Source organism: Teleopsis dalmanni, chromosome 2, assembly GCF_002237135.1.
Source record: "Teleopsis dalmanni isolate 2A chromosome 2, ASM223713v2, whole genome shotgun sequence".
In the NCBI taxonomy this organism is placed as follows: domain Eukaryota; kingdom Metazoa; phylum Arthropoda; class Insecta; order Diptera; family Diopsidae; genus Teleopsis; species Teleopsis dalmanni.
In genome coordinates this window covers 206,066,178-206,088,263 of record NC_051847.1, presented here as the reverse complement: position 1 = coordinate 206,088,263, position 22,086 = coordinate 206,066,178, and the positions used below count along the sequence as shown (strand labels likewise).

The following is a 22,086-nucleotide window of genomic DNA, read 5'->3' as shown; positions in this document are numbered from 1 at the left end:
TTATGTTTTTTGCACTGTTATTACACTTTTTTGTTTCAAAGTTGGTAGTTCACGTCATTATTTGCTTGTATGAAATAAAACTTAACTACAAGTAGCTTTGTGCTCCTGAAATTCAAATAAAAGTACCAAGCGATTAAGTACACTGCAAAACATGAACATGCAGTTCGGAATTTATTTTATTGAAGTGTAAAAAAAATTAAAAAACCTAAAATACTGGTTTTGGTCCATTTAGTAGCTACACTTTCCTCAAATTACATACCTAATGTTCAGTATTAGTTCATTTATCTTTATAATATTATTTCTTCTTAATATAGATTAGAATTATCTGATCATTGGTGCAAAAACCTGTGCTTTTTTTACAGTAAAAATTTGAAATAGTTTCTGTAAAAATTGTAATATATGTGATGCATACTTTACTTTCCAGTATTACCTTTACTTATTCTAAAAATAGTTGAAAAAAATACTTTCTTTGAAATTAGAAAACATATATCACATATTGGATTCCCAACGTCCTCCAATATACCTATATATCGAATGTCATATTTACTGTCACTATCAACACATACAGGTGTTGAACTTTCTGACAAGATGTGGGTGCTCCATTGAACTGTCATCTTCCCCTAAAATATATATCGAATGTCCCATTTACAGCACTTTATTTTAAGAATGCAAAATTGGACGCCTATATGTCCATTTTAAGAATGGACATATAGGCGTTGAACTTTTTGGCAAGGTATATGTATTTTTAAACGTATATTAAAAATATCTCCACCAAAACCAACATTAACATAAAATGCGCAATCTATAGACCTCTGGAAGTGTAAAGAAATACTTTTTGCAAGAACCTCTAAGAGACATGAGACCTTTTAACAAGTATTAAAGTCGTACTTACAGCAGATAAAATAAGACTTTCACAACAAAGTTACAAAAGACCATTGTCAGAAGAACGTTAATAATACTTTGTAAGAGAAACTCAAAACACTATTAGAAGTCGAAGGATATAGCAAGATATTACAATTTATTACATATCCGACATGTGTTTTGTACCACTATAGTGATCACCTATAGTACCACTATATGTGATCAATTATAAAAAAAAAAATAGAAGTACTTGTAATATATCCCAGAATCTTTTTTAAATTTATTATTTACCTCCATGATAATGTATAAAGTAAAATCAATCTGCATTAAAATAAGTATTAGGGAACTTAAACAAATCAGTCGCTGTTATGCATTAATCTGAGATACGTTATATAGCGAGGGATTTAGTCAGTATCGAAGGTGAATATGAATCAAAATTTTAGATATCGTCTGGGATGTTAAATTCTTTTTTATATTTATTTAATAAAAAGAAGTAAGATAATGAGAAAGAGACCTGTCGACTAAGTGGCACAAACTCACAAATCAATTGGGTTCGGATTAATGTGCGACCTTATAAGAAGTAAACCAATAATTTAATATTTTTTGTAATATCTTCACAAATCACGAATATACGAGTAGTATCGTTGTACTACGCGACTTTATTATTATCGAATCAATACGTTTCTTTTTAAATGAAAATGTCATCTCTCTTTCTTAAAAGCAAAAAGAGAGAAAGGCAGACCTTTGGATAAACTAAATTCAATAAACTCGATGTGATGCCTTAAAGCTATTTGATCATACTATAGTGTTTTTCCATGCGATAATCATTAATATATTCCAGATATGAAAGCATCAACGTAACGCAAGCGTATCGATCTTTCTTTCTCTGCAATAATCGTTGATATATTAGGGATATGAAAGCGAATGCAAAGAGCGATTGCGTCTTAACTTGATGAATATTAAATATTTCCATACTCTCTCAGACGATATCCTTCTTTTTTTGAAAGCGAATGCAAAGAGCAATAGCTGCAATGGTTGTTGAATGATCTAAAGATTGATTAAAACTTCTTGAATAAACTGTTTGAATGAACAGTTTTTAGATATTAAGCGCTATTGACTTATGTTCTTGTTTTTTGATAGGTTTTTCTTAAAAACCTCTTATTTTGATTAAAATTAAATATTTCTATAATATATAGACGATGTCGTTTATATTTTGGTTTAATACACTTATGCGATTTAATAAGGAAAATCCTTTATACTCTTGTTTAATTTTAATCGCAAAATAAAAGTATCATAATATATTTTTAGGACGTTAACACACTGTCACAGATGTTATTGAAACATTTATTGTCTATTCCTTTAAACTTAAACGTTACTATACATTTAATATCTGCTAACTAACGACTTCCTGTCTATGTAGAGTTCTAAAATAATCTGCAATAAAATTGTGCAATTCGAACTTTTAAACAATTGTTACATGAAAACAACTAATTTTCCTTACAGTATATTTAAGCTGCTTAAAAATATCAACCGCAAAAATGAACTTATATTTGTACGCACATTTACATATAAAATTTTTAATTCCTGCAAATATACAGAATACAAAAATATGTCGAGCCATTGCCACACTACGTTTACATATGCAAAAATATCAAAGAAATTTTGTTCCCCTGAGTATGAGTGTATAGAAGTATATAGAGCCGCCCTAACTATGAGGTACATTTGTACAAAAGCTGGAGCTTACACAGTTGGAGTTTGTATTAGCATTTATAAGCTTTGTTTGTCATATCGCCTAGCGCTGGGCTATCATACATTATGTCATGGAAGCATTTCCGGCTTTTTCCTGGAACATTTCCGCACGAACGCACTGTAAAATGATTTTCGAGTGCTTTTGTTCATTTTCAACTTATATGCTATTTAGCATAGTTCTATATAAAGACTGGGCTTGTGATAGTGAAATCACACAACCACTCATTCAAAAAATATTACATATGTTTGCTTACAAAGAGGATGTGAAACTGAAAACTTGGAGTTAAATCGGCACAGTATTTGACTTTATGCGTAGCTTTTTGTCTATGCCTGCACAAAATATTCCTTCGAAAATCATGGCACACGAATATCGTAAGGATGCTGATGCAATGGAGTTCTGTTACAAATCTTGGGGTGCTAAGTTAAATGACATTTAAATGAAACACTCCAGTTAACAAAAGCGCAAGCGATTGTTTCTCTTTATCGGTCAAAGGATGCTTGCTTTCAATTTGAATACAAGTTTTTAAATTACACATTTTATTTATTTAGTACTTTACTTAAGATTATATGCATGTATGTATATATATCTGTATATGATGAATAGCTTGTATAGAATGTTTTTATCTAGACGCTTATGTACACAACTATATGTTTCTTTATTGTATATCTTTTCGTTTTAACCATTAAACTCTATTTTGTTTTACTTACACTTCACAAGAGTGAAAGGCTTTTCGTATCCTTGTAACCTAAATTTTGATTTCAACAAACTTTATAAGGTATTTATAATAAGTCCAAAGGCTGGAATAAGTCCAAAGTACGATATAAAATTAAAACAATAAAATTCTCACTTTTACGAGTATTTAGCCAGAAACTATTGATCCCTAATTGGATTTAAAATAATTCAAGTATAAATTATTGTTTTCCATTTGAGGCATGTACTCAAGTATTTAATTATTATTTTATTAGTTAATTGAATAACTAAATTATTTATGTGCATTTTGTAAACTTAATTGAGTGTAAAGTAAAGTTTATTTGCTGTTATATGCATTTAATATGCAAATTGCATTTTGTTTTAAAAAAGTTCACATATAAAAAATAGTACATGTAAGTAAATCGTTATTGCATCATTGTATATATAATCTATATATATAATACATAAATTAGTCAGTGAGAAGGGTAGGACTCTGCAGAAACTCCGCAACTATCAAAGAGTAAAAGTGCTCAGATGCACTAAAAAAAATCCATTATTTTTGCATAAAATTAAAGCTTATTTACTATAGTTAGAATAATCCGATTTAGGTTAAATATGCGCCATTTTGTTCGATAACTTATTGCTATTTTGAAGTTACATTTATTATGCCTCTGTCATAGAAGTCCTCGTCCCTATTGACAAAAAATTTAGACAGTCGACTTTCACAAACCTCTTTTGAAGTGAATCGTACAGCATGTACAGAAATTGACGGAAATCCCTTAATGCCAAAATTTGGATTATACGATTGATGCATAAGAACTTCTCAACTAAGCTTCCGGAGTTTTTGACAAGTCATTATCGATGAGTGTGATTTGGCGATGGAACACAATTCCTCACCTATTGCCCAAAGCTGACGGTTTCTGGGTGTTTGCTTAATTCAGACGAACCAACGGTGTAATTGTTGACAGTACAATTCTGAGTTAAGAGTTTCGCTTCACTGTCAATCCCACCAAACACACAGCCAAACCTTTCACGACCAATTTCGCTTGATGTTGTCGCGATCATGTGAACTTTAAACTATTTTAAAATAAATTCGAATATTTTCTAAGACCACTGATGATCACAACTTAGAGCTAAGATAGTTGGGCTAAACATTAATGAGAACAAAACAAAATATATGAGGGTTGGAAGAAACATGCACAGCCGAATTTTAGAGCCCTTTCAAGTTGGTGAGTTCACGTTTGAAGAAGTTGAAAGCGTCAAATACTTGGGTGTCCTTATTAATAAAAACAATGAAATCAGTGTTAGTATACAAGACAGAATTGTAGCAGCAAACAGAAATTATTACGGACACGCAAAAATCTTCAAATCTAAAATCGTGATGTGCCAAACTACACGCTTACAAGGCAATCGTCCGCCCGGTATTATGCTACGGGGCCGAAACGTGGACTCTAACGACAGCAGATGACCAAACCAAATTAGAACATTCGAAAGAAAGGTGCTGAGAAAGATTTATGGTCCCATCCGCCTGAATCAAGAAGAATTTCATCGGCGTACGAATGCTGAGCTACTACAACTTTGTGATGGTGAAGACGTGGTGAAGTTCGCAAAATCGCAACGCTTGAGATGGTTAGGACACGTCATGAGAATGCCGGACGATAGACCACAAAAGCGAATACTCCATTTCACGCCGTATAATGACCGCAGCAGAGGTAGACCACGTATAAGATGGCTCGACAACGTGACTGAAGACATCAGGAAATTGGGTATACAAAGCTGGAGATCTAAAACATCATGCAAAGGAGAATGGAGAAAGCTGGTTGATGCAGCTAAAGCCCACCCCGAGCTGTAACGCTGATGATGATGATGACTGATGATGAGTACGTGGCAATAGTCGAAACAACATTGTATGCTCAGCCAAATTTCAATAAATTAACTAAATTTTTGTTGTTGTCTTTTTCTTGCTATTCGAATTGGTCTAACTTTTAAATAGTTTCTTTGCGCCATAAAGAAGCATCACTCTCAGCAAGAAAAAATTAACATTATAAATTAATTTTTACAAAAACTTTTTAAAAAATAGAAATTTTTTAATTTTATAATACACTTATTTAATTACTTAACTCTTGCACAAATAAGCTAAAATAATCTTTTTTAATCGTTTTCAGATTTCTATAACAAACTATATGAGCCAGTAAGGATATTAAAGTGAGTGAGTATAACATGTGAAGGAAAAACATTTTTAAGCTGCTTTACTGCTATTTAAATTCTGTTAAAAGAATTTCATTTTAAGCGTAAACCACGTATATATATATATGTATGTATATATATATTTATAAGTATGAACGAAGCTCATACTTCTATATATACGTAAACCACGAAATAAAGTTGCATTTTTTTTCATATGAGACAAGTGCATTACTGCAGCCAAAATGAAATTCTAGGGCATCTCGTAAAATTGACAGCTTCTGGTAAGAATGTTTTTCATTTACCAAAAAAAAAATATATGCATATATAAAAGATAGTAAGAATTTGCAATAAACTTTATTCGATTTTTTGGTAATATTTTGACTGCTTTCAAAAAATACAGGAAATATTTTTGAAATTCAAATAGGAATTGATTTATTATTTTTGCAGTATTTTTTTTTATAAACCATAATAAATTTAATTTTATTAAAATTTCAAAAGAAACACAAATTGCAAAAATGATTTAAAATGCATATTATATATTGTATCTTAATTATTACACCAGATCTACAGTAACCTTCAACTTATGAGAATAACTTATGTGAATTATTTTAGTTTATTTAAATTCTTAAACTATACAAAGCTTAAATAAAATTACAATTAATTCTGTAATATTATTGCATTCCTTACCCAAAGAAATGGGATGAATTCAGCCATGGAACATTTAAATTTATTCTATATAACATAAATTAATATAAAGTTATGCATTTTTGGTTAAGTAAATGTCTGTTTATAAAACAAAAATTTGCTATAATTTAACAAATGAAATATTTCATTCATTCAAGCAAAAAATATTTTTTTCTAAAAATGTAAATCTGCCTTAAGTGTTTTGGGAAAATATTTTTTTTAATAATAAAATTTTTATTGCAACATTCAAATTTTATGAATTTTTCAGTGCCAAAGCAGTGTTTACACAAGATTATTAAATCCGCAATTGAATTTACTAATGCACTATTTCTTTCCATATTCTAATAGAATTAAATCTAAGGGGTTTAAAGCCTCACAAAAGATTAATGCATTGACGTCTGTCTGCTAACTTCTGATTGTGTTTTTCATTTGCTCCAAACATCAGTCATTTGCAAAGCATTTATCTGCATTTATCGCTGCAATTCTTAGGAATGAAGTGCTATAAAAATCCGATACCGGATTGCCAATTGCACATTTTGAATTACAAATATGAGATACTTTTTCCTTATATATGTGTGCGCATAAGTATTTGATGGAATAGTAGAAGAGCTTGTGGAAAGACATGAATAATTTGTGTTGAAATAAACAATCTCACAAAAAAGAAACATTAAAAAAAAGATAAATAATGATTAAAAAATGAAAAGTGAATGAAATCAAAAATAAGAAACTATTAAAAAACTCATATTATTTTTTTATGAGTTAAACGCATTTTTAATTGTAACTCAGATAAGAAATGTTGAAAATTATTTTATTTTTATCGCTTCGTACTGTTTAAACAAAGGCAAAATGAGGCATATATTATGAGTTAATCATAAATTAAATGAATTACTTTTTCTTTATTTTTTATATAAAAATATTATGAGTATTGTATATGCATTTATAAAAATAGAAAATTGCAAAATTGACAAATGACAAGTAAAAATAATAACGACTTCATTTAAGCATGAAAAAACTGATGGTGAAATTTTCCACGAACTTTATGACAAATATTAGTTTACAAAAAATATAAAAAATAAAATGATTAAGTAAAGTTTATTTAATGAAATATTTAATACATGATAATAAGAAGTCAATTACTCTTTTTTTTTTAAATCGATTGAATCACTCAAATTGAATTAAATAATATTCTTAAAAAAATGTAATGACAAATATATAACAGCTTTTATATCAAAGATGTTATATATTATAAAAAATATATTATATATTATAAAAATTATATTATGTATTATAAAAAATATATTATATATTATAAAAAATATATTATATATTATAAAAAATATACTATATTTCATATTAAACAATCTTAACGGAGTATTGATTGATATGAAATACAATAAATGTGAAAATCTTAAAAGTAGAGTGTATCTGTTTATATGTACTCATATATAGTCAAACTCTAAAAAGATTGAAAAGGAATTTAATCTTACAATTGGTAAAACAAACTGAGACGTACTCTTTTTTACATACCTTTTGCTCAAAAAGTATTCGAATTTTGTAAATAAAACACACAAATTAAAATTTTATTTCAAATTTATTTTATCTTCTTTAAAATATGTTCCTTCTGAAGCGATAAACATATGCCAACGCTTAACCCAATCTTCCATACACTTTACGTAGGCCCGTGAAGGTATGGCTTTTAGTTCCTTCAGCGAATTCTCTTTTACCGATTCAATCGACTCAAAACGCTTACCACGAAGGGGCAGTTTGAGTTTCGGGAACATGAAAAAATCGCACGGATCCAGATCTGGCGAATATGGTGCCTGAGCGATGACAGTGGTGCCGTCTTTGGTCAAAAAATCGCGTACAACAAGAATTTTCCATAGTAAAAATCGCTAAATGCTTGAGGTAGTCTCACATTAACAGCTGCTGTAAACAATTTAATTGACAGATGGCGCTCAAATTTGTACCATATGTCAAGAAAGGGTGTACCAACATAACAAAAAAAAAATTTTGAAAAAGGTCTATTACTTAAGGAGTAGTTAACAAACAACAAAATCCGGATACTTTTTGAGCAGAAGGTATATATGGTATATGTTACAATTATCAAAATTTTAAAAGGTTGGTTTTAATATACAGCTCCTTTTGGAAACTTTTATAACCTATATAAACTGCAAGTAAGTACATAAAAAATTTATTTAAAATTATATCACTTTTAAAGCGTGTTAATCTATAACTCAAGAACATGAAACATTAAATAGTTTTAGTTATTTTCCTATAATGACGCATCTTAAATTAATTTAATGAGTCAAAACCTCATATCATTCATTTTCATTGTTCACGTTTTCTTATGTATAAATTCATACATATACTTTCTTTTGTTGATATACATACATAAGAAATGTAGAATTAAATATTAAAATTTCAATAGAAATTGAGGAATATTTTTATAGAAAGCTTAAGTTTCTGTGAGATTATATGAGTATACAATATTTTTCATTTTTATGTAACTGCAACTTATTACACATTACATATCATAACATACTATATGAATACTATATGAAAGGGTATAATAAATTTACAGATATATATCGTTATGCAGTAAAGAAAATATGTCAAATGAAACTCCATTAAAAATGTGTCAGATATACTTTATCTGCTCAACAAAACCTATTAATTGAATTATTTATTTATATCTGTTTATTTTAATCTGTAATAGCCATTTTAATAGAATTGCAAATAAAACTTTCATATAAACCTTTTGGTAAAACGCATCGAGCAATATCGAATAACTATATCCCATAATTATGTTTTTAATTTTTTGAGTTGTAACTATAAAACTTAATGGAAGAGACTTAGTGGAAGAGAAAGTAATCAGTGTGCTTAATAAGAAAAATGATCCCGATTTGAAAAGATTGATTAACTAGTACTTTGAAATACAGAAAACTAATTATAAACGAATTTGATACTCATAATTAACATTTAAAACAAGCGATCATTTTAAATTCTTTATATTTTCATTTTGGAATTGTGAATAGTTTTAAGCTAGAATGCAAATTTATATAAATCCAACACCTCTGACAGACGACTAACAAGTTATTATCATATTCTTTATTTTTCAATATATTTTTAAGTAATTCCAACCAATTTTTATTACATTTAAGGTATAATACTGTTAAAAAATTTTGAAATAAAAAAGTATCTATCTATCTGTCTATCTATCTATCTGTCTATCTATCTATCTGTCTATCTATCTATCTATCTATGTCTATGTATCTGTCTATCTATATATGGTAACTACCACTAAAAACAACCGATTGGTAAAAATTATATACCTGAGGAGTGATCAAATAGAACTTCTTATAAATGGAATTTTTTAAATTAACAATAATTCTGCCTGATATATAAATATAAGTATTTCTAAATATGTATGCATTATATTATTAATATAACGTTGATCGGCTTAGATTTAAACCCAGTTACTATATAATCCATGGATTCAAATGCAAGTTTTTAATAGAAAAAAATATTTTAATTTTTTACATTATTTTGACTAATCTTGTAGTTAAGCAATTAATGGTACTAATTGGATTTATTTTGATAAAAACATATGAATTTAAATTTCTAATATGAAAATTTATGTTAGTAAAGTCATAAAAACTCTATGTAAAAAAGAGTATTTAAGTTTTAGTTAAGTTAGTTATTTTTTTATTATTTTTTTAAGACTGTCAATTACTCACGAGTATATTTTTCTAAAAATTCCTGCATTGTAGTGTTTAACCACCAAGAAAGTAATAGTGGATATTAAGTCTTGCTTCTTTAATATCTAACTGAACACCAACTGCTAATATCAGTTATCATATCCTACCATTAAAACCATTGATATATTTTATGAGTTTATGTAATGTTGTCTTCAAAACTAATTTGCAATTATCATCATTATTTTCATCATCGTTTTGAATCTAGTTTATAAATATTTGAAACTAGAAATAATTATAAATAATACATATTACACATATTTTAGTTGCCAAAGCTAACATCTAATGATACATATTTCTCATCTGTCTGTAAAAAAAAACTTTGGTTTACTATTTGAAGAAGGTCTGTCCACAAACATTAAAACCTTTAAAATAATAATCCACATGTTCTAATCAGTTTCACGATGCCTTGAGGTTGAGATATAACAGCTTTGAATGTCTGTATTTTGCAAAAAGTAACTGAACAAAATTTATTTCCCGACATATTTTTAAAATGTCAATAGCTACTTATATTATTTTTCTCTAGTTTACCTAACAAAGCATTCTCGTTCTAATGGTATCGATATTTATCGATAATTACAGTTCAAAAGAATCTAAACAAGTTCACTGTTACAAGAACTTAAGTACATGACTTACAGTGTAAACACGTATACATATGTGCACTTACATAAATAACTCAATACTTTCGATGCAGGCAAAATGGCTGTTGTCCGCCCTTCAATTAAAATGTCTTTCACTGCTAATAAAATTGTGGAGGTCGCCATAAAATCAGGAAAGTATGAAAAAATGAAAAAAAAAGAAAAAATATTATATTTGTCTTTACTTTTTTCCGAGTTTTATTTGTTTGTTTATATTGGTTTTAATCAATACTTTTTTGTTTTTGCAATGATATTTTCTTTTTAAATAGTTGATTGGACGCAGCTCATAGCACAAGATGCCATATACCATAAATAAAGAATGACAGCTCTGAAGGAGACTGTAGATATATCTGTATCTGCTTGTGTGCTTTATTGGAGTTGAGCTTTATTCGATTGTACGGAATTTCAAAGAAAATCAATTGTAAATAAAGTGTATCAATGATAAGCGCTATTGACGCTTATCATTTTCCTAAAAGAACGATAGCAAGTGAAATGTGAAAATAAATAAAATTTACTGTATTAAATTTCATTCCATTATGACGTAATGCAAAGGGATTGAAGAGCTTTCGGACTGACAATAATTGCTTTAATATTTAATAAGACACTAAATATCTGTGGCATTAAAATTGAATTCTTAAAAATGTACTAACTAAGCTTATGTTGGGTTTATAATAATACTTTAGATTTATTAGTTTTAAAAATTAAAATATCTATTATTTTGTTTGTTTTATTATTTATGTTAATTTAGAGGTTCTTTATAGAATTTACGAATCTTAAGATATTATTATTTAAAATATTTTTTCTGTTATCTTCTTCTTTCCTTAACTTCTTGTGGAGACTTGACTTTAAGTCTTTGTACCGTTTAAACATGAAAATGAAAAAATGGTGTCTAATCGGTTAGTCGAGCTTTTTTTAAAGTATTGAAAAAAACATCCAAGCATATATACATATGTTAAATAAGTTGAGGTCTGGTTAAATGAATTAACACTGTAGAAGAGAAAGCAACAATTCAATTGCACAATCTATGTACAAAGAGATTTTTTCGAACAGTAGTGAACTACAACAACGAAAATTCATTTTATATTATTTTAATTAATTAAATTTTTGGCTGACAGTACATCTGTTTCAAGTATTGCTAAATACCCATCATCAATCTATGTACAAAAAAAAAAAATTTGCAACAACAACGATGTTGTCTTCTATATTATAGAAGTTTGTATGCACAAAATTAAATTATTTTAAATGGACAGTAGTTAACTTTGCAAATGAAGCAGGTATTATATATATAAATATCATAATTGAATTATTATTATACAATATAACTATACAAAGAGTTTATTAACAAGAAACAAAATGTAATAGAATTATTATACTCAACTAAATGATGTTGAGTGCTTAGCCCTAATTTTGTAGTTATTTTATTGATTTTGTAGTTTATTATTGATTTATTTTTATTTTTTATTTAATTTTTTTTATTTTTAATTTATTATATTTGTTTCAGTTTATTTATTTTCATTGAAAATTACATTTATTTTGTCGTTATTACAAATCCCAAAATTTATATTATACGGTTTTTAAAATGTAGCATTTTTTTCTAAAGAAATAATTAATATTTTAATTCTATAAAGTGAAGTTTTAAGTTTATAAAAGGTTAACTTATGAATTTTATTAACGATTTTCGCAGACTTCATTTTTACTTAATTAATATAATTTAATTGAACTTTATTTTTCATTCACTGTCGGTATTAATTAATGCGTAACGTATAGCTTTTAAAAAAAATTTTTTTGTCGTTCTCCCCACCACAGTACGGTGTTAATTATTTCAATTTGGGCACACGCCACATCAAAAGAATGATAAAATCACTGTCAAGCCCCAAACGCCACACGACATAATTGTACGCACCCGCCAACACTTACAGTTGAGTGTATGCCCATACATAAATTAAAAGAAAACAAAAAAGATGATATAAATCAGATAATTGCAAATCCCAGAACCAAATAAAGTCAAGCCAAGTATATATATGGTACTACAAATCATCAATATGCGAGACTGTCAACACTTTCGTCAGAATTGAAGTACGCATACAAGACAGATACTTTTATTTAAATAAATTATTTACAAAAAAAAAAAATAACGAAATATAAAAGTAAAAATGTTATTGCAATTTCTACAGAAAGATGCACTCTTAAGTATATAACCATATTAATACGCATATCATAATTCTGTTGATAATGATAAAAATATGTTAAAAGCGCTTGATATGAATACTTATGGTATTTTTATTAAAAATGCTTCAAGGAGATATATATTATTAAATTAATTTTATTTTTATATTAAATTTTAGTTCTGTATATAGAATATAAAATTTTTTATTATAATAAACAAATATTTTTCTTAAGTAACAAATTCAGAGTCAGTTGGTTAAGGTGCGCTGACTCTGAGCTTCTAATTTGGCAGGGCACGAGTTCGATTCCTGGTACTTGCAGTCTCAAAAAAATTATGTACGAATAATTAAATACAAGAATTATTTTCAAAACCACTGATGATGGGTATTTGGCAATACCCGAAACAATTGTATGGTCAACCAAAAATTCAATTAATTAAAATAATATAAAAATATATTCTTGTTGTTGTATTTCAGTACTGTTCAAAAAACCTCTTTGAAATATTTTTTATTACACTTTTTTTTATTATATTATTTTTTATTAAATTTTTTTTTATAATATTTTTTTTTTCATTATATTTTTTTTTTATTTATTTTTATTTATTTATTTATTTTTTTTTATTTATTTATTTTTTTTTTATTCATATTCTAAACTTCTGTACTATTAAGAATGCACTATTGCTATAAATTTTGTTGAAAAATATCTTTTGATTGACAACTTTAGTAATAACTAAATAAAATGTTCTATACCGAAACGCACCTCTTTTCACAATTTTCTCTTTTATGATAATCTGAACATCCAATACACATAATGATATATATATGTGTACTATTCTAATGTATGTTTCGGTTGGCATATTTCATTTGGTTTGAAGTATGAGTACGTTTTTAGAATTTTTAGAGCGTAAATTGCTTTTTCATTTAAACTCAAAAAGAATAGTAGTCACATGTATCCATTATTCTTTATACATATATACAATCCAACCTTAAATTTCAAAATTAAGTCATTAAATGCAGTTTGCCAAAATCATATGCTAATCATATGAATAAACAGTTTTAATATGACTCATTAAATAAGTTAAACATTTTTGGTCAAATATTTTAAATTAAATTTATTTTATTTAATTTTTTAGAAAAATATTCAACAAATTTTTAATGATGGTAAATATATTTTACTAATTTAAATTTTTTATGCTCACAAAAAAATAGGTGTTAAAATTGCTAATATGTATAATGTTTAAAATTAAAAATATTTAAACAAATTAGACGTAAAATTTTTACTCAATTAGCACTTTATATTAAATTTTCATAACAATTAAATTTATTTTTAAAGTCATTTATACTTTACAAAGAAAAATGATTTACAAAGATTTTATTCATATTAAAATACATATTTTTGATTCATATGCTTTAAGACTTAAGTTGTGCAGTTAAACTGTGTATTAAACAGAAAATCTGTTGATTAAATTAGCAACATTTATAACCAGTTAGAATCTATAGAGAACGATGATCCTTTTGGATTTGATTTGAATCGAAGTGTAAAAACTTGTTTAGGTAGTTTGTAGACCATGAGTAGATAGTACCCTTAAAGATAATGTAAGTAGCTACAGAAAAGATGAAAGATATAGAGAGTTTTACAGATTATAAGCAAGTTCACTTGACTAACCTACAGTCTATAGAGAACAGGGATCCTGCTTTGTGTGAGTTGCATTAAAATGATTATTATTATTATTATTGACATGTTCAGAAATAAAATTTATGTAAATAGTCTCATCACAAGAGATTTCCACTTACTACGATTGCGCACTATTGCTCTTAGCTCACTATACGATTTGCTCGTTTCTTTACTGATGGTTCTTTTCCATGTTATCCTCGGCCGACCGCGATTTCTTCTTCCCTACGGTTCACACTCGAGTGCAGTGTGAATGAAAATTTCGGTGTTTGGCTTGCGAAGAGTATGCCCAAGCCATCCGTATTTTCTCTGAATTATTTCTTTATCATTTGCATTAAAATATTATAATTTATTTGAATTTTTCTAGGTCTTTTATCGATAAGTATATATAGCAAGAGAAACAAGAAAGATAGTAACTGAAAGGTTTCAGTTTAGTAACAAGTTTACATCTCCAACTACAATCTCTATGTATAGGGAACGAGATTAAACCTGGATGTGGCTTACATCGAAGTATTAAATCATATTTGGATTTCTATAAGTCACTGGGCAATAACTAATCTTAATAAAAGTTGTAGTAGCTGCAAACTGGAAAAGAAATGGAGATATTGATAATTTGATAGATTATTTTCAAGTTAACTATATTCAGTAACGAACAACAAGTGTTAAAACTTGATTATCACTATAAAGTGTCAAGACATATTGCAATTTAAAAAGTGTATTGTGAAATATTTCCAAAATTTCAACATTTGCAAACTATATAAAATATATATTTTTACTTAACGTATAATTTTAATATACTTCCTGGCAGCTAACAAACAGCTGCAGCTCTACTTGAGGGGTATGCTCAAGTAGAGTACCTGTAAATGAATTATATTGAATGAAATAACTTTAAGTTTATTTTATGTGAATAAATTTAAAGGAACTATTAAATTTTTAATGATATTTTTGCACTTTACAAAACGTTTGACGTATAAAATACTCTTTCCACATGTCAACAATTATAATCATGAATAAAATTATCATTTACGTTTGCAGTTCTGTATTCCCAGGCGAGTAACTCTTTTTTCACGGACTAATTATGACCACGTATTTCATTCGCATATGACCCAAATTTTAAAATAATTACGAATATATTTGAAGTAAACCATAATTTTCCTAAAAGGTTTTTAAGAACCATTTTCACAAAAAAATAAAAAATAATAATAAAAACATTTTTACTTGGTTGAATTTGGCATGAATAGAAACATTTAAATTTTATAGTAGTTTGTGCACGTAAATTATAAATTATATCAGCAACGCATAAAATTGCAATTTCAGTTTTAAAATATTTTTACTTTTATGTCTACTTGGATATAATTATGGTTATGGTTACTCTGCCAAGCCAAACTTGCATGGATAAACCGCGCCGAAAGCAAACAAAACAGGCATTTTATACCAAAATTTGCATACTATATCTATGACCTAAGAACCCACAAATGGAACATTTCCTAACGACATCATATCACTTACGTTTTCGGTCTTTCACACTTAGCATAGTTTTTTGTGGCTTTAATGTTGGTTGTTGGTCAAATGGCTCGAGTGTGGTCATTTGATATGATGTGACAGTTTAAATGGTTATTTTATTTTTTCAGTAACTTCTCTTTTATTTTTATTAATGTCAGCAGTTATAAAAGTTTTTCTGTATGTTATTTTTAAGTAATGTTCTCGAAATTTAGCACTTCTGCTTTCGTCATTTTCAGGCATGTGTGTAGGTTTATCGTTCCACCACTGTTGTGTCACCCTCTTTTGACCAAACGTCATATGGTAAATTATTGCAACTTTAACGCTTTACTTAATTCCATTTGCCGTTTCCATTTCTCTGTGAAATCCATTTCCTTGGATTTAACTGACTTAATGTGGCTTACTATGTTTGCTGCCCGGCTAATGCACTTATAAAGTCGCACATTTCTGGTAATTGTTCCAATGAAGTTCAGCTGCTTGCTGTACATTAAATAAAGTTTTAAATGTGGGTTAAAAACACTTTATGGCTACAATGTAAAAGTTTAAAAGTTTATCCGCTCTGGTGTTAGACAAAGCATTACATTTTGTTGTACTCCAGAAACAAATTTAAAATTATTTAATTTAATTTAAGTGTAATATCAAATTAATAGTAATATTTTTTTTAATTATAGCAACAACTTTTTTAATTTATTGCTTTTTTATTTTATTCAGTTCTTAGTAGAAGTGTCAGCGAATAACAATTAAAAAAAATATATTTAAAACTGTGCCAGGTAACTACACTAAAAATAAAACAGAAGAGCAAGAAAATTGTTTATATATGTATATTTCTATAGAAAATCTATCCATAATCAGTTTTAGTTCAGTGTTTTTGGTCAATTTTATACAATATTCACACAACTGACATATTCACCGGCTTGGTAGCAACTTTGATATTCAAACCCAACTATAGTATTCACCTAATAACAAAAAACGATTAAGTAATGTTGATACAGGGCTTAAAAGGTAGAGAACTAATATAAGTCCTTTGCTCAAGTCAATATACGTCACATATACCCGTAAGTCATATAAACAACGAACAATTATTTTTAGTTCTAGTAAAGTTAGTTCTAGTTTTAGTAAATTACCACGGTGTACTAAGTGGATTTATATTTACCTGAGACCTCACACAGGTGGTAACGCCAGAACAAAATCATTTATTCAAAAAAAAAAATGGAGGTATTTTATTACTGAACGATATTCAATTATTTCATTTATAAAAAACTCACCAAGGTGTACTATTTCAATTATTTGCAAAAATAATATAACCAAACATCTAAAAAACTGGAAACTTTTACAGCTGTCATTTAAAACTTGCCAGATATACAAAATATAGATGATTTTGTTCTGGCGTTACCATTATTTGTGAAGTCAAATACATATCAATCGACCTAGTATGGTATACTAAGACAAGTCTAAAAACATATACATTATAAACATCTAAAAAAATCGAAACTTTCACAGCTGTCATTTAAAACTTGCCAGATATACAAAATATAGATGATTTTGTTCAAGTGTGTTACCTTGTAACATCATGTAATTACAAAAAAAAAAAACATGATCGTTGTAGTTCCATGTAGTAATATATCTCTACTACATCCACAAAACAAACTTTTGATTGACAAAATTGTACTTAAACTATTGTGGATCTCTTGCATACAACAATTGGATTCGAAGTCAAGATCTAAAATAAAAAAAATTCAACGATTTCAATTAAAGGTGCTGCAAAACTACCGGGGTATGTCACAATCAACTGGTTATAGCAACAAGAAATCTGAACATATATTTATTGACAGATACTTAACTACCGTTTTGATAGTTATCTGGACATTCTAACTCAGGTATTTTCCTATACATTCCAGTACTCATCGCGACTAATACGAGTAAGGTTCTGAAAACAAGCCTTGCTGTAGCTCTTAAAAAAATTACACGACTCATCAAATATTGTTCATAAACAGTAATTCTCTCTGCCTCCTCTCCAATCAAAAACATAAACCTGTTGTAATATAGATTGTATCGAAAGAAGTACTGGACTTATAAATAAAAGTGTACATGAATTGAAGTGTAGAACTGGCTTCCTCCTCCCCGATCAAAAAATTAACCTTATGTACTAAAAATTGTAACGAAAAAGGGATAAATATTTTCTGTATAAATGCTTAAATTAATGGAAAAAAATTTGTCTGTCTGTCCCAAAAAATTATTCAAAATATGTATAATAATAAATATTGACCGAATTGTAATATTAACATCCAATTAAAGATAAAACCACTCACGAACACTGTATTTAAAATGTAAAATGTACGGAAGTGAAGCAATATCTTAATAATATGTATCTATTATAAAATAAAACAATAAAATCTTTTATTTATTTAATTTAAATAAATCAAATTAATTAAAATAAATTTTAAATCTAGAATTTATCTTCTACAACTGCATTTTGTCTCTGACATGTCTTGAGTGACCAAAAATATGAAGTAGTAAATGGGCTTATTGACACTAATCTTTGAATTTAAGTAACATAATTTCCTATGGATTTCATTTCATTAAAATTTAAATAAATATAAAATGAATATTATCAAGGAATGCGTATATGAATAAATAATATCTAAGCTTAAAAGTAATTGCAATAATTATTCTAGGCTTTATAACTCATATGTGTTCTGCAATTAATGCATTATTAATTCAATTTGTTATCAATAAAATAGTAAAAGCTAAAAATCATATTTGACACTCTGACTTAAATGATTGAATACGAATTAATAAAATTTATTTTGTATTTCCATCTGAATTTAATTTGAGAACTCTGTTGTTTATCAAAGTTGTGAGACTATTGCCGATGACAGCTGTGATAAGTTTTGCTAAATAATTGATTTAAACTTCACAGCAGTGTTAATAACTGGAAAATTAGTACAAATTTAAAACTTAATAATTGGTATAATTTAATAAAATACCAGCTACCTTAAGTTTGATTAAAAAAATTTAATCTGCCTTCTGCTGTTGCGCTTTTACTGGTAAACTTTACAACATTTCTGAAAGGTTGACATTTTGATGTCTCACAAATTAGTTTTAAACTTATAAATGGCATTTAGTTTTTAGTCTGAGTTAATGAAATTTCTTTAAATAGTACACAACATCAACTTTACACACTTATGTATATTAAGAAAAGAGAAATTCTTCAAAAATATACTAACATAAAGATGCTTAAATATTAAAGTTAAAGTACAAATTTATGGAAATTTATTTTTTTACACAAATCATATCACATCAAGTCATTTAAGTATACAAATTACTATAAATAATATAAGTCACTATCAAAACGAGAATTGTTCTTCAAAATTTCAAGTAAAGTGGGTAGAACCCTGTTATTATTATTAAATAATAGGTTATGAATGCACCGCGACCTAAAAGATCTATTGTGCGCCTAAAGACCCAACTAAAACAATTCTAGACTATTTATAAATCTCTTAATCGTTGTGGGTTTAATTTTATCTATTTAATGTGAGACTAAGATCCCGCTTCCAAGACTATTTACAAATCTCATAATCGTTGTGGGCTTAATTTTATCTATTTAATTCGGGACTTATATCCCGCCTCCAAGGTATTCAAATCTACGTGTTACCGCCGCTAAACAGTTGCATTTCGTACTCTACACGACAGAGTCGACAGGAATCATTTGCTACCGCACCTATATTCTTATGGTAATTGAGTCTACAGTGGTCTGTAAGAAGTTCAGTTTAGATTTTAATAATATTTCTGTTAAGGTTAAGAACAGCGTAAACTTTGATGTGTTCAGGATCAATGAATCTTTTTGAATGCCGCGTGCCTGTTTGGGCTCTCCAGTGTTCAAATAGATTTCATTTCTCCCGTTCGTATATTAAGTTATTTGTGAAACTATTTATAACCCCGCAAAAGGCCTCAAGATCAATAAAAGGTTACGTATAATGATTAAAAGGTTAAAGATAGCACTTTGATGTGTTCAGGATCAATGAATCTCCTGACTGCCGCATGTCTTTTTGGGCTCTCTAGTGTTCAAGTAGATTTTGTTTCTCCCGTTCATATAAAAAGTTATTTATGAAGCTAATTGTTACTCCACAGAAGAGGTCTAGAACTATAAAAGAAGTATATGCACCCTTCCTTGCTAGAAGTCTGCTATTTTATTACCCTCATGTTGTTCATGTTCCGGTACCCACATAAGAGTAACATAGTTCCTCGATGTTACTTTGATTGGAATGAAAAGCTTGCTAAAGATTTTAGAACTGCTTGGCTGCATATTTTGATATTTCGGGTTCGTCTCCTGCGTAGGCACTTTCTCACACAGAGCTCTAAGCCATGGAGCTTCTCACACCTTTGCCTAAAAAATAGATACGGTTTTTCCCCATTGCTCTGCGTCACTAAATCACAAAGGAAAATCTTTTCCTTATTTAACAATTAATTTATAAAATCTCACAATACTCAAAACAAAAAAAAAAATAATTTTTATATATCTTTTATTTTTTTTTAATAACTATTTTACTAGTTTGAACTGAATTTTGTTGTCAAGAAAAATTATTACTACATATTTTCTTAATTTATGCTTTTTAACTCAATGATCATTTTTTATATATTTGCATGCATTGAGATAATCTTAAATGAATATCATAAAATATTGCACTATTAAAAGTCATAGCATGTAAATTTAATTAAAAAATTCATTAAAAATGATATTAACAAACTTGTCGAGCACTCGGAAAGTGCACTTCAATATTGTGAATATTGTACTTAATTAAAGAAACATTTTTTTTAAAATATGTGTAAAAATATCTCCATAAATTCATTTAGTTAATTACTTTTAAATTAAATTTGTAAATGAAATTCATTTATTAACAGAACCATAATACCTAAATAATTTTTTTCTATTTACATAATTATTTAAATGCACTTTATATACTTGAATTTGAACAATTTTAATTAAATGTATTTATAGTATGAATACATAATTTGAAATGTCAAAATAGGAGTAATAGTAGTTTACGCTATTTAAACAATGTTCTAAAGTAGGATATGCTAATGTTTATATATGCATATATACGAACTTAAAGGATATAAAATATATTTAAAACAATTACTAGAACTGCATTGCGTGTTAAAAAGAGTTATTACATCATATGAATCACATGTGAAGAACTTTCTATTAGTCACCTATTTAACTAGTCTCAGGGGTTATGCACTTAAATGCAATCAAAAACTGGCGCCGCTGCATTTAATAAATAAAATAAAACATTAAATTAGGTTAATGTTGCATACGTAATATACCACAACATATTATAAGATGATTAATGTTTGTACTAGAAACATGATAAGTTTTAATTATTTTATAAAAATAAAAAAGTGACTTAAAGTATTATCATATAATAGATAGAGATACAATATCACGAAAATCGTTTATAAATGATTCAAATACTATCATAGAAAAATTAAAGTTCAATTACTTGCTACTTACTACAGATTTTATCAGATTTCAATACAGTTTCTGAGTACAAAATATTTGTGTTTTAGTTTTTCATTAAACGTATTCAATAAGATAATTCTGTAGTCTTAATTAGTTACAATTGGATTGTGTTCAGACTGAAATTAAGAACAATATAAATCAATTTATACCAATATTATAATAAATTGAAATGGCCAGTTCAAGCACATATTTGATATAATATTTCAACTTAGTTTAAAAAATCAATATCAATTTAAAAGTACCATGCGATATATATAAATATTTATACCACTACCTTAACCAGGGAACCAGGGAAGTGAAGGTTTCCCAGGCCAGGGAAGCGTTAAAAGTGCTTAGCTATCCGCAGAGCACCCTAAGCTGGCTGACTTCACTGATTACTGAACATGGAAACTTCAAGTATCACCTTAAAAAGTTAACTCTTGCTGAGGAAGAGACTTGCAAACTATGTATAGAAGAAAAAGAGACAGCGGTGCATAGGTAAGTAGGAAGAAGACTGTCTTAGGACATCATTGGGTTGGTGATGACTTGGCAGGCAACCTCAAGCTAAATGAGCTGTTTACATTAACAAACGATGTTGTTAGCTTTAACTCAATGACGACATCCGAGAATCGAAGGACGAAAAACGGACCCAAGTAGTTTCGTGGTCTACTTGAGTCCGCT

General features: G+C 27.8%; 1 protein-coding gene across 1 annotated transcript in view; it reads left to right on the top strand.

Moving 5' to 3' along the window:
* LOC119673899 overlaps nucleotides 1–22,086 on the top strand; it is a 98,926-nt gene that overhangs the window by 27,307 nt on the left and 49,533 nt on the right. The window contains exon 2 of the mRNA XM_038085005.1: nucleotides 5,467–5,506. The gene's annotated coding sequence lies outside the window, so the exon portion shown is untranslated. The remainder of the gene's footprint in view (nucleotides 1–5,466; nucleotides 5,507–22,086) is intronic.